Source organism: Dendroctonus ponderosae, unplaced genomic scaffold (assembly GCF_020466585.1).
Source record: "Dendroctonus ponderosae isolate FM_Combo_2020 unplaced genomic scaffold, Dpon_F_20191213v2 Dpon_F_20191213_1, whole genome shotgun sequence".
Taxonomy (NCBI): Eukaryota; Metazoa; Arthropoda; class Insecta; order Coleoptera; family Curculionidae; genus Dendroctonus; species Dendroctonus ponderosae.
Genome location: NW_026017110.1, coordinates 38,716,256 through 38,728,644, shown reverse-complemented (window position 1 = coordinate 38,728,644; position 12,389 = coordinate 38,716,256). Strand labels below are relative to the sequence as shown.

The 12,389-nt window shown below is 33.7% G+C and overlaps 1 protein-coding gene across 2 annotated transcripts in view; it reads right to left on the bottom strand.

Annotated features, from left to right (window-relative positions):
- The window catches only part of LOC109540373 (RNA-binding protein Musashi homolog 2), a 220,508-nt gene extending 210,200 nt beyond the window's left edge, over window positions 1-10,308 (bottom strand). For both annotated transcript variants that reach the window (XM_048661741.1, XM_048661742.1), the window contains exon 1: window positions 9,866-10,308. The gene's annotated coding sequence lies outside the window, so the exon portion shown is untranslated. The remainder of the gene's footprint in view (window positions 1-9,865) is intronic.
- Between the last annotated feature and the right edge of the window lie 2,081 nt (window positions 10,309-12,389).

The following is a 12,389-nucleotide window of genomic DNA, read 5'->3' as shown; positions in this document are numbered from 1 at the left end:
TAATACACAGTAATTTTTCTTTTTCATACTGGCTCTCACATCTTTAAGTCAAGCAGGAGAGTCTTCGGTAGCGACCACTAGCTCAATAACATTGCCTCTCTCTTAAGAGTTTTCACCCCTTTAACTATGCACAGTCTTCTTTAAAGCACAGACCTGTGGTTTAAGTCATATAATTTTTGTCTCGAGATATGTAATGAATTGCATTTAAATAAATTAAAAAATATTTTTGCAATATGCGACCTATTTATTCGGATTTTTGTTCGTCTTTTATTAACCAACATTTATTATCAATATGGAATTTTGTGTGAGTTTTATAGGAAAATGTTGTTTTTAAAGTTGTAATTGACTTTTTTCAAAATTAACGGAATGTCCTATAAATGACTTAAAGCAATAAAGAACTATGAGTTTTATTGGAAACAATAACTTTAATGGAATATTCATAAACATTTATTAATTTTAACGATTTTTATTCATTTTAACTTTTTGGAATTTTAAGGATTTTAACTTCAATTTTAACTCTGAGATTATTGCTTATTTTAATTGTGAACTGTTTTATAACGATATTGTGAAAATTTCATGTTATTCCGTTTCCCGTCGTGTGTGTTTTTTTTATTTTCTGGCCGCCCTACCGTTGTTTGGCATGCGTTGTGCGGCATCCTTGGGGTTTGCTTATCACCTGACGAGTAAGTTTTGATTGAATTTTATTCCATTCAATTTCTCGGCTCCCCAAAACATGACGATGACAAAACAGTCGAAAGCGCTAGGCCATATTTTTAGTCAAGGGTTGAACTAAACGTCAACCTCGATCATAAACACTATAATAGAAGTTTGTATCTCATTTGGTTGGGCTCATTAATTATTTTAAAATAGTAATCTATTTTTAAGATTCGTAAAATGTTCCTGAAAAACTAGAGGAATGTATGATAGTAAACATATAATGCCTATACAGGGTGATTCAAAATTAGCGTCATTCCTTTTAAGGGGTGATGGAGGCTCACTTCGGGAGTACGAGAAAAATATTGAAAATTTATTTTTCGAAAATTTCTAGAAGATATTAACAGTTGAAGATCGAATTCCGACTTTGCTAGTAAGCATTATTTTGAAATTGTTCCATGTTTAATTAGTAGCATTTTGGAATATTTAAGCATTCAAAAAGAAAAATTACGATCTTTGCTTCAAATTATGAAAATTTTCGATATTGAAAAAGTTCTGCTCTACAATTTTTGATGAAAAGGCACAGCGGTAATGATGTTTTTTGCAATTAACAGATAGTTACAGGTGGATAGCCCTTGTCAATATAAACAATAATCTGTCAAACTGTGAATTACTTTCAATTTTCTTTCACGAATTTGCGGATCTGCGATTACTTTAGGGGAAATCCTACAGTAACATAGCAGAAGCTGAAAGAACTCACGCCAACAAAGGGCGAGGAGAGTGGTTCCAGGAAGATAGTGGACGACAATCGATGTTCGGGTTCCAGGCACAGGGGACCAAGTATTGGACATAATCGAATCAGAGCGTTTCAGGGGCACTCAGAGCACAATAACTGACACTTTCCCAGGCACCAAATAAATACCGGCTACATTCCTACCACGTTTGTACGATACACACAGCACAAGGAGATACAAATGGAGCACGAGTTAATTAACTGAATACGAGAAGCTTCTTGATAAGAGTGGATAATAAGGAGATTACACAGGCACTAGCTTGTTTGGAGTTAACCATTCAAATGTTTGGTGTTGTATGGATTATTTATGTAAACACCAAACCCCGCAGAATTATAGGTTATGAGAACAGGTTGACATTTCGAAATAGGTTCCGTCATTCAACGATTCCTGTTGAATTTACCGTTTATCCTTGTCTATCTTATTGTCATTCTATTTTTTCATGGTTACCGGAATTTTAAATAATTACGAAGCAACAGGTATTTGCGCAATGTTAATTAGGCAGATTACCTTGAAAAACATTGCTGCCGTATTTCTGATATAGTTTTTTTGCAAATTTCTCAGTTTTTGATAACAATTAATTTCTTTTACTAGTTTTTCTGTACTCCTATAACTCCGCCAGACAACACCACCAGAGGAATGATGCCCATTTTGAATTACCCTGTATGCTTATCTTCCGTTAATGGCCTATTGGTGGTGTATAAGGGAAGAAGCTTAACATGTTTGTGAATTTTTTGTTTCTCTTTTAGGTGAAAGATGTAAAACGTGAAATTTAGAACCATCTAAAGAAGTTTTACACAATATTTTTCAAGAATCTCATCCATGATATTTGCAGCCGAAAGACAGATTCGCCCGCGGTACTTTTACTCTCCTTCTTCTTCTAGTGAGTTTGTGGAAATGCAATCCGGTTGCGACATTCGTTTCATCAAAAAAACAATTTCTACACTTTTCTATTAATTGATAATAATGCTCACGGTTGTATAAGTAGTCTGCTTTTTTATTTTCATTTCTATCAACCCAAAATCACGGCCATTCGGTAGAAAGGAATGACCAGATAACAAAAATTTATGGTCTATTGTTTCAATGCTATTAGTTGATGACTGAGCAATTTTCATCCATGTCAATGCTAGTACGTGTTTTTGATTAGTTATATCCTCCATATGCACTAAAGTGCATGATACTACTTTCTCTGCACCTCTTGAAGCTGTCGTTTCATCCCACACATTTTTTTTCCGGTGAGGTTTGGGAATTGCTCTTTTATGCACTCCCAGAGCTGGTGGTCTGTCGCTCTGGGTTGTGTGGGACTCCAGCTAAGATGCATGTTTATCCCATATATACATCCCATGTTTATCCCATATATACATCTTGAGATTTCAATTCAATCAAATTTCAATTTTCAGCATGAAAATTATGGAAACCCAAGTGATATACGTATTTCGCTTATAATAGGCTAAGGAAACCGAAAATTTAGGATGCGGAAGTGCGTTTTGCAAATCAAATGAGAATCCATAATAATCCCTGGAATTTTCTGGTCCTCTGCAAGACAGTTCCTAGCTCGTTCAGCATTTTGCAAATGTACATCATGACTTTCTCTGATTATTCTCTTCAGTCAATTTTTGAGAGGAGCATGGAAATTTAAATTAAATTCAGTATTAAATACTTTCTTGTAGATCCATTCCATAGCAAAGGATTGGTTATTTTCCTCACATTTCCTACATACAGGCTATACATTTTACTCTCAAATTAAACAGATGCATTTGTTTACGTTTTTCTATGGGATCAATATTGGTTCACAGTCTATACAAAAGTAGGTACTTACGAAAGCTGCTTTGCCGGCTCGATATTCAATTTGATGTATATGAGTGGCATCAACAAGAAAATAGCAGGAAAACTGTAGCCATGAATATATTTAGTGTTATATTTGTTCAGTTTGTAATAAGCGACAAGCAAATGTCATTAAAATAACAGCGTCGAAATTCTATATTTAAACATTTATAAGAATTTTTGGTGGTAATTATCAGAAAACATAATGAAAGATGCATCACGGCAATACCGCAAAGGGGAGAGTACGTGATAGTGACATGATAGTAAGAGCGGAAGAGGATTTGTTGGACAAGTAAATACGGCAACTTCTCGTGTTTTTGGTGATAACAAGTGACAATCGTGATATTAATAAACTGTTACGCTTAAAAGAAATCGGGGGAAGTCGTTTCCTTTGCAGGAAAATCGTCCTGGATTTTCTTAACCTGTACTGTTTTGCACGATTGTAAACAGGGGCCAGTGGCGTGAGTTATTTTGCATTTATAAGGTAAGAGCCCAATTCGATCCCTCTTGAATCGCTATCAAATGCTCAAAAAATTTGCGTTACTATTATGTATATACATATTATTACTATCGCGTTTATAATTTCAAACATATAATGTAGAGATAAAGGTCAGAAAATAAATGAATCTTTCATGCTTAGAATAAATCGATAATACAGATTTGTACTACGCTTATGACTAGCAGCCAGACCAGTTGATTTTCCGATTAATTCTACTCTTTGCTTGGTACTTACTTTATCCCTACCACATGTTTTTCATTGATAAATCGCCGATCGATAGAATTTAATGTTGGTCCCAAACAAATCGGGATTTATGAATGACTAGCTTGGTCTATTTATTAATGTCTTTGATTTTACTAATATCTTAATCAGGACTCAAGTATTTTCGGCCAGGTGTGTAACAAGGTCTGGTATAGTGGATGTCATATGCTGGGAAACTTTAAATGTGTCCTCGGAGAGCTTTTATCTTAATTTCTTCTGTTTTTCGTGAAGATCCCGGCATCGTCCCATGAAGATCAGTTCCAGGTGTTTCAGCATTCGGAGTACAAGTTAACAGCCCTGCACAAATTTGATGGGTGTCTAAAAAAGTTCAGGCAAACCGACACTTTTGATTTTATTGACTGATTATTTATTCACAGAAGATACTTGTAGCCGCATTTTCTTATAGGTCTTTCAAAAGTTATGGCCCGTCTTTGTTTTACTAATCGTTGATGAACTGTAGAACACGGATATAGACTCTGGGTTTAAAATCTTTTATTTTTCAGCAATTATAGAAGTTAGGCTTTCTTTCATTAAGTTTAACGCACATTTTTTCGAGCAGAAGCAATCCTTATTGTCAAAAATGTTGGCACTCGCAAGTTTTGATTTTTTTGTGGTGTATTCTTCGCCATTATTGCTGATATTTTGTGCGTAACTACCTGCATTTTTTTCTATCTGCACCATTTCCATTGTTCTATCTTGCATTATTTTTGGTATCTCGAAATTAACAGTGAAGTATACGCCATTTTCAAGTTATGATTTCTTTAATTTTTGACTTAGACCACTTTTATAATTAACACTAAATGAATTCCATTTAATGTTGAAATTTAAATCACCATCCAATTGATTAATTTTTGACGAAATCGTAAAAATTATATTGAATAAAGTTAGTTTAAAATAATGTGGTGTGAAATAACCGATAAACTTTTTTTTCTTTAATTTTATAAAAATAAAAGACCACTTTTATAATTCTGAATTTATCTAACTGAACTAATTCAATTATTTTAACCAATGTTCGAATTCTTGACTGTTTTACCGAACACATACATTAGTTCTTTTCAAAAAATTAAACTGCCCTTTGGGCATCGTATCATGCTTGTTTTTAAAACAATCCGCAGCATTGTAAATTATTTCCAGTAATCCAGTTTCTGTAGCGAAGGCAAAGCAAACAGTTCTGATTTAAAAGAGCCACACAGAAACAAATTTAGCGGCATTAAATCGGGTGATCTTGGTGGCTAATTTATGGGTGCAACTTTCTCAGCGATAGAATAATGTTCCATTTTAGAGAAACAAAACACTTTCCACACATTAAAACAATACCAGGCTTACGTCAAAACACGTCAACTTATAAAGTACTTGATGATTACAAAATTAATAAAAATCGATATGAACGTTTATAAATTATTTGGACAAAACTATATTCATTTGAAAATGTTTGCGCCCTGTAGAAGCAAAATAAAGCAAAATTGGATAGAGGTAAGTTTGCTTAGATCGCCTTATTTTCGGTAAAGAAATTTGTGGTTAAGCGTTGTACAAGCGTTTCAGGGACACTCTGTTTATTACTGTCATTTATTTTGATTACAAAACTTGTAACATGTTTCCAGGCATCATTTAATAAATTCATTCAATCTGATTGAATCTCTCTCAATGAAACCTGATTAGTAAATAACATTCTGTTGTGGAGAGAATACTGAAATGGTGCATTCGACGAAAACGGCTTGTATGAAATGTTTTAACCTTTTCGAAGATATGCTGTTTTTCAACCTGCCGTCGCCTGAAAGAGGTAAAAGCCTAATCGGATTTAGACTTTTTTACACCAAAATATAAATCATAATTTTACTTACTATCATAATAGTCATCGTATATCTGTGATATAACAAACTATAGCTCAGCATGAATCGTTGCTGCCATAAATAGTGCGCCATAAATTAATACAAGATACAGATAGACAGAGATATTTTTAGTATTTATTAATTTCATATATTTGTTTATATTATCCTTACTTGTATTATATTTATATATTTGTACATACTTCCAGAAAGTTAAGCGGAACTTTTCATCAGATAACTAGTAAACAATAAACTGAATTCCCTCGATTTTTTAAAACAAAGAGCATTATTCCTTTTCGTTTCAAATCGTAACAATGCTCGGCCAAATGCTGTGATGGTGCTACGCATGAAAACATTTAAGAGATCGATGGATTCAATTCATTGAACAAACAAATACATTTCTTCACATTGATTAATTGGATTACTGTTTTAGTTGTATTGCTTTCCGGTTTTTATTATTCTATACCTTTACCTCTAGGAAACTTTCATAAAGTTTGAAACTATGACTGATGAATATGTATTATCAAGCAAAGAAAGAAGGGGATATCGATAAAATGAGGGACTGTTCGCATCTTTGACCATTAGACGGATCGATGATAGTTCTTCATGGGAATGAAAACTCCTTCAACTGATAATTTTCCAAACAAAATCGTATTATTTCCATTATCCCCAAGCTTATATTATCGGAACTATTAATTCAGCCGTAAATCAATCATCATGAGTTCAAAGAGATTTAACTAAAATGCACCTGACGACATATTATTTAAATCTAGAAAACTCAGATTAAAAAAAAAAACTGTACTAAATCAAGGCAAGTGGAGAAATTTACGAAATTTTGTCGGTAATATAACTGAATGGAGCGGCTGGAGACTGAAGCTGCCGTAAATAATAAATAAAAGCAGCTCTTTTTCTGCTGCAAACGTGCTATATATCAGTAAAAATTCCCAGCTATTTTATTTACATTTTGGAAGAATGTGAAATAGAACTGGAAACAGGAAACTAACAGATTGATGGTCAATATACCACTGATGTATGATTGCGTGTACTGTTTTGAAATACATCGACCTGGAATTTTATGTTATAACCGGAGTATGTTAACTCCTTTCAAGAGACTCCAAACTTTTAGAAAACAAGAGAAAAATATAAAATCCTAGTCAATTTTTGTGGAATTGCCGTATTCGACAATCGGCATTTGGAAGTGTATTTTTGTTGTGTATATTGAGTGTGCATACAAAAGGTTTAATTTGTTTTATCGTCTCTTCCACTAATCTTCCGCGTCGTATAACATGAATAACCCTATAACCCTATAACCGGATAAAGTGCATAAAAGGTGCCCGATTTTTACCTCAAAAAGACTATAGACTGTCAAACAAATAAGTATTTGTCTACGATGGTGTGGGTGGACTATCTTCTAAGAAATACATGTTAACGATTTCGGTCAACGTTTCAATATTATATACATACACGGTGGTTTTTTAGTGCGATAGAGTCCATTATTTCCGATGGTGTTGAACTTTCGAAAAACAGTTTCATATAAAAGTTGTTGACGCACAAAGTGCGCATATTATAAAAATATCTTATATGATACAGCGTGCCTCAGAAAAGCGAGGCAAGATCAAAGTGTATTTTTTAAAAGAATTTTAATAAAATAATAATAATAAAAAAAAAAAAATTGCTTAAAAACATGGTATCTAAAAATTGAATGTAATATCAATACATTGTACAGGGTGTTAACAATGTGGACTTCAATCTAAAACTTTTTAACGCAATATAACTTTTGTTTTTCAAAAAAATGGAAGTATCTGTATATTAATACGGCATTAGATAGACGATTTACAAAGTTACAAATTTGCATTTACACTTTAAGCTGTAAAATCAACCGTTTTCAAATTTAAAAATTTCAAAAAGTTGCTACATTTTGTAAGGTGGCTATGGAAGTCAATATTACTGAATTGGTTTTTGAATAACTTTTTCTACAGTACTTTCAGATGTAATTATGATATCAATTCACTAAATGACAAATTGTCAATACTTTAAGTTTTGTTTTTGAAGTTTATTATGTTCTAGTTATTAATCGTTAATTTTTTCCATAATAATTATGAACTGACGCTCTATTTAAATATAAAGTCTTGAATCTCACCTACTGGCTCTTAGACTAGATGGTGTAGTTGACACCATCTATTTTCAAAAATTTAATTGAACGGGACAAAAACCGACACAAGGAACATTCTGAAATGTTTTTTTATATGATCTCTTAAAATTCGGGATACTTTAAAGTCAACTTTAAGGTTAGCACTCTGTACCCCTTATGTATATCTCTAGTATTATCCATACTGTATATAAGGTCTCTGAAAATGAAGTAAAATTTAAGAAAATTATAATCTTGGTATATTTTGAAGTAAGTAGGTCCTTAAGTACCTATTAATAGTAGATCTAATTCATGTCTTGGTTAGCAAGTTACTCACAGCTATAGGGTTATAATTTTAAGTTTTACGTACAATTATATGGTCACTTATGCCGACTATTCGTCAAATAAGAAGTATTTAGTATCGTCCAGAAGCCACAGCCGAAACGAGTATTTAGTCATAAGATGTTTGGTCAGAATCATAGTCTTTAGTCATAAGAGGTCTGATATAAGTCATTAGAGGTCTGGTCAGAAGTTAGTCATAAGAGGTTCAGTCTTAGATAGTCTAAAGACGGTCTTAACAGTTACGGTCACATTCATGAGAAGTCTTAAGTTATTGTTAGGTTCGGTTACATTTAAGTTTGTATTAATTTGGAATAAAATTATTTTTCAAAACGAAAGTCAAATTAATCAATAAAATCGTACTTACTACGATTACTGAAAACATATCTTCTACTAAATGAATAAAATTAAATGGCACACGTTTGAAAATTGAAAGCAATGTTTAACAATTATTTAAAATCGGTCACCGATACTTCATAATAATTATTAAAATGTAATAACAATGATATGTGTTTTTAATAAATACTGCTACATTCTGAAAAGTTTCCTGTATTGGAAACATTTAGGAATATGCAAATAGTTTTTAGCAACCAATATCTGAGCGTATTCGATATGAAATAGGTAGCTGCAAAAAATAGCGTCACATCTGGAAAAGTTGCCATTTCTTGACATTCATTATTTGTAACTAGTTTAATTAATGTAGGTATTAAATTTCTTATTGGTAGTTGGGCATTTTTTGGAACACCCGGAAATTTTAGAACATTTTTTAAATGTTGGGTTATTGCACGTTTCAATTAAAGTTTCATAGTACAGAGTTAGCAGAAGAAAGAAACTAACTCAGGTACTATATCTATTCAAATTTTTAAATTGGAATTTGTCGTGAATGATTGAACGATTTTGAAATAAATCCATTTGCAAAATAAGTACCTACCTACCTGTACATTTCATAATTTAGTAAGTGGTCGCCAAAATGTACTTTTAAATTGTTAGTGATAAAGTTGAGGAACCCAAAGCAGAAAGTAATGAATGGTGCGAGCACCAAATAATCTAGTGATCAACAGGTTAATCGAAAATAGGAAGAACCGAACATTTTCGATATAGAATTGATTGCAGGCTTGAGAAGTAGGACTCATTAGGCGAGACCATTTCCTGCATAAAATAAACAATTTTGCTACTGCACATACTGAGAAACATACAGTCTCCTATTTCACGTCGGCGATACGATGTAGTTCACTTACATAAGGTGTAGGTAGAAGATTTTTTTCTTCAGCCATCGACATGTTCATAATCAGTATTTAGAAATGTAAATACGGTAATTCTGGTTGGTTGGTTGCCCGCAAATCAATGAAGCAAAAAAAATGAGGTTCTACTAGTGGGCCGGCAAGGTCAGGGTAAACCGTTGAAACTCCTTCCTGAATCAGCAAAACTGTTTTCTTTTAAAATTTTATATAATTACCAACAGAAAACGATTGAACAACGTACATGGTCAATCCAAAATAAACGTCTAATTATGTCCTAAGATAGGTACTTATGTGGAACTCACCGTCAAAACACTGGATATTTCCTGCGGATTTGAGCCCCAAATGTAGTTAAACTGCAATCTGAAGGTCTTTAGCGGCAATACACTCAAATTCACCCAAACAAACTATATAGTCTTTCATAAATTGTATGAACCACGAATAATAAAGTCTTTGTTCGACCACATAGCCGGCATCACTCGCACAGAATCGACGTCACAACGCCAACCGAAACAAACAAAAAGCAGTCTCCTGCCCGTACGTAAAGAAGAAAATTCCAAGAAGAGAAAAAAACAATAAAGCAGTATTCTTCCGGCAACGTTGCCGCACGTGACTAGACGGTCGCACAGCCGGCGTTTTCTCAGGATCCTGCGAGAACGTCGAATGAGCAACGCAGCTCGAAACAGTTTGTACTGCTTGTAGCGGACGTAGCAGAGTTGGCTGTAGCCGGAGCCCTGCTGCAGTTGGAGGTGGCAAAACGCGTCGTGGGTAGCAGAAGAGGCGGCAGACAGTGCAGGGCGCAGGGCTGGAGCTCTCGATCTGGTTCGACAGTCCCGTTTGGCGGCAAACTAGTCGAAATGCTATTTTCCTGTTTCACTTCTCCGTATAGCCTGAAACTCATTTCATTGTTTGATGGTAATCCACTGATCCGAAACCGCTGGGATTTCATCCATAAAACAAGTTAAAACAGTTAACAGCTCCCTCATTACGCGTCCTAGCGCCATTCGCCATGTCAATAGAAAATAACTTATAGCGATTTCATATAAAAATAAAAAATCTATAATATATTTTTGTTGTTTTGTTTATCTATCTATACAGGGTGATTTACGTAGCCCGCGCATTTTCCAACTTGCAGCTGTTTGAGAAACATCAAATTTTGTTTCGGATTATACCAAGATTCAAATAGATTTAGCCCTCTAGCTATACAGGGTGTAATAAAACTATAATCTAACTTTCTTATATTAAATGCAAACCTAATTTATTTAGCATGATTGAATTTGCCTTCCAATTGCTAGTTTGAATAACCCTAGTTTTGTTAACTTGGTCTCTTATAGTTGTTGATATAATAATAATGTTCGTTACTTCAAATATATTTCATTTGCTTAAGAGAAAAATGCCATTACAGAAGACTACGGAACAAGCTATATCTAAGGAAAGTTTTAAATTCAAAACCAAAATTTGGTAGGTAGTTAGCTGAAAGCCCAAGCTAACTCCCCAGGTGACATTAGAGTACTTAGGGAGTTAGGGTGATTAATTTGAAACTTGCGTTTTTAAAAACACTTTTATTTCAAAATTAATACAATTCTATAATATGGACTGGATATAGATATAATATGGTAACCGTAGACTGACTTTAGACTTAATTTTTATGACTTCTGACTAAACATCTAATGACTAAATTCTCGTTTCTGCTGAGGCTTTTTTTTATAATAAAATTATGCTGATCCTAGCAGAAACGATACTACGTCTTAATTTATCAGAATAGTCGACATAAATGGCCATATAATTCCTCCCTCCTTAAGTCTAAGAAAATAAGGATTTATTTTCGACGGTTTTCAAATTTATGAACATTTTTACATCTTGCCTTTTCCTTCTATAGTAATAATAATACATTGTAATACATATAATGATTATTACAATTAATACTGAAATTAAAATTAAGGAAATACTTCCATTAGCAACACTGAAGTTTTCGAGAGGGTGAGTGTTTAGTTTTCGAACATCTTCTAAGTCTTCTCGATTGTTTTCGGAATTTGATTCTTTTATTTCTAAAGGTTCAATTTCTTCTATCAATTTTTTGTTTTGGTTCAGGTTAATGTTAGACAATTGCGCATCTACAGGGTGATTCAAAATTGGCGTCATTCCTATGGAGGTGTTGTCTGGCGCTGTTATAGGAGTACAGAAAAAGTAGTAAAATAAATAATTTGTTATTAAAAACTCAGAAATTTGCAAAAAACTATATCAGAAATACGGCAGCAATGTTTTTCAAGGTAATCTGGCTAATTAACATTGCGCAAATACTTACTTAATAATAATACTTATTTAAAACTCCGGTAACCATGGAATTATACAGACTGACAATAAGATAGACAAGGATAAACGGCAAATTCAACAAGATTTGTTGACGAAATGTCAACCTGTTCTCATAACCTTGAATTCTGCGGGGTTTTATGTTTACATAAATTCTCCATACAACACCAAACATTTGAATGGTTAACTCCAAACAAGCTAGTGCGTGTGTAATCTCCTTATTATCCACTGCTATCAAGCAGCTTCTCGTATTCAGTTAATTAATGCTCCATTTCTATCTCCTTGTGCTGTGTGTATCGTACAAACGCCTTTCCTCGGTATTTACTTGGTGCTTGGGAAAGTGTCAGTTATTGTGCTCTGAGTACCCCTGGAGGGCCCTGATTCGATTATGTCCCATACTTGTTCCTCTGTGCCTGGAACCCGTACATCGATTGTCGTCCACTATCTTCCTGGAACCACTCTCCTCGCCCTTTGTTGGCGTGAGTTCTTTCAGCTTCTGCTATGTTACTGTAGCATTTC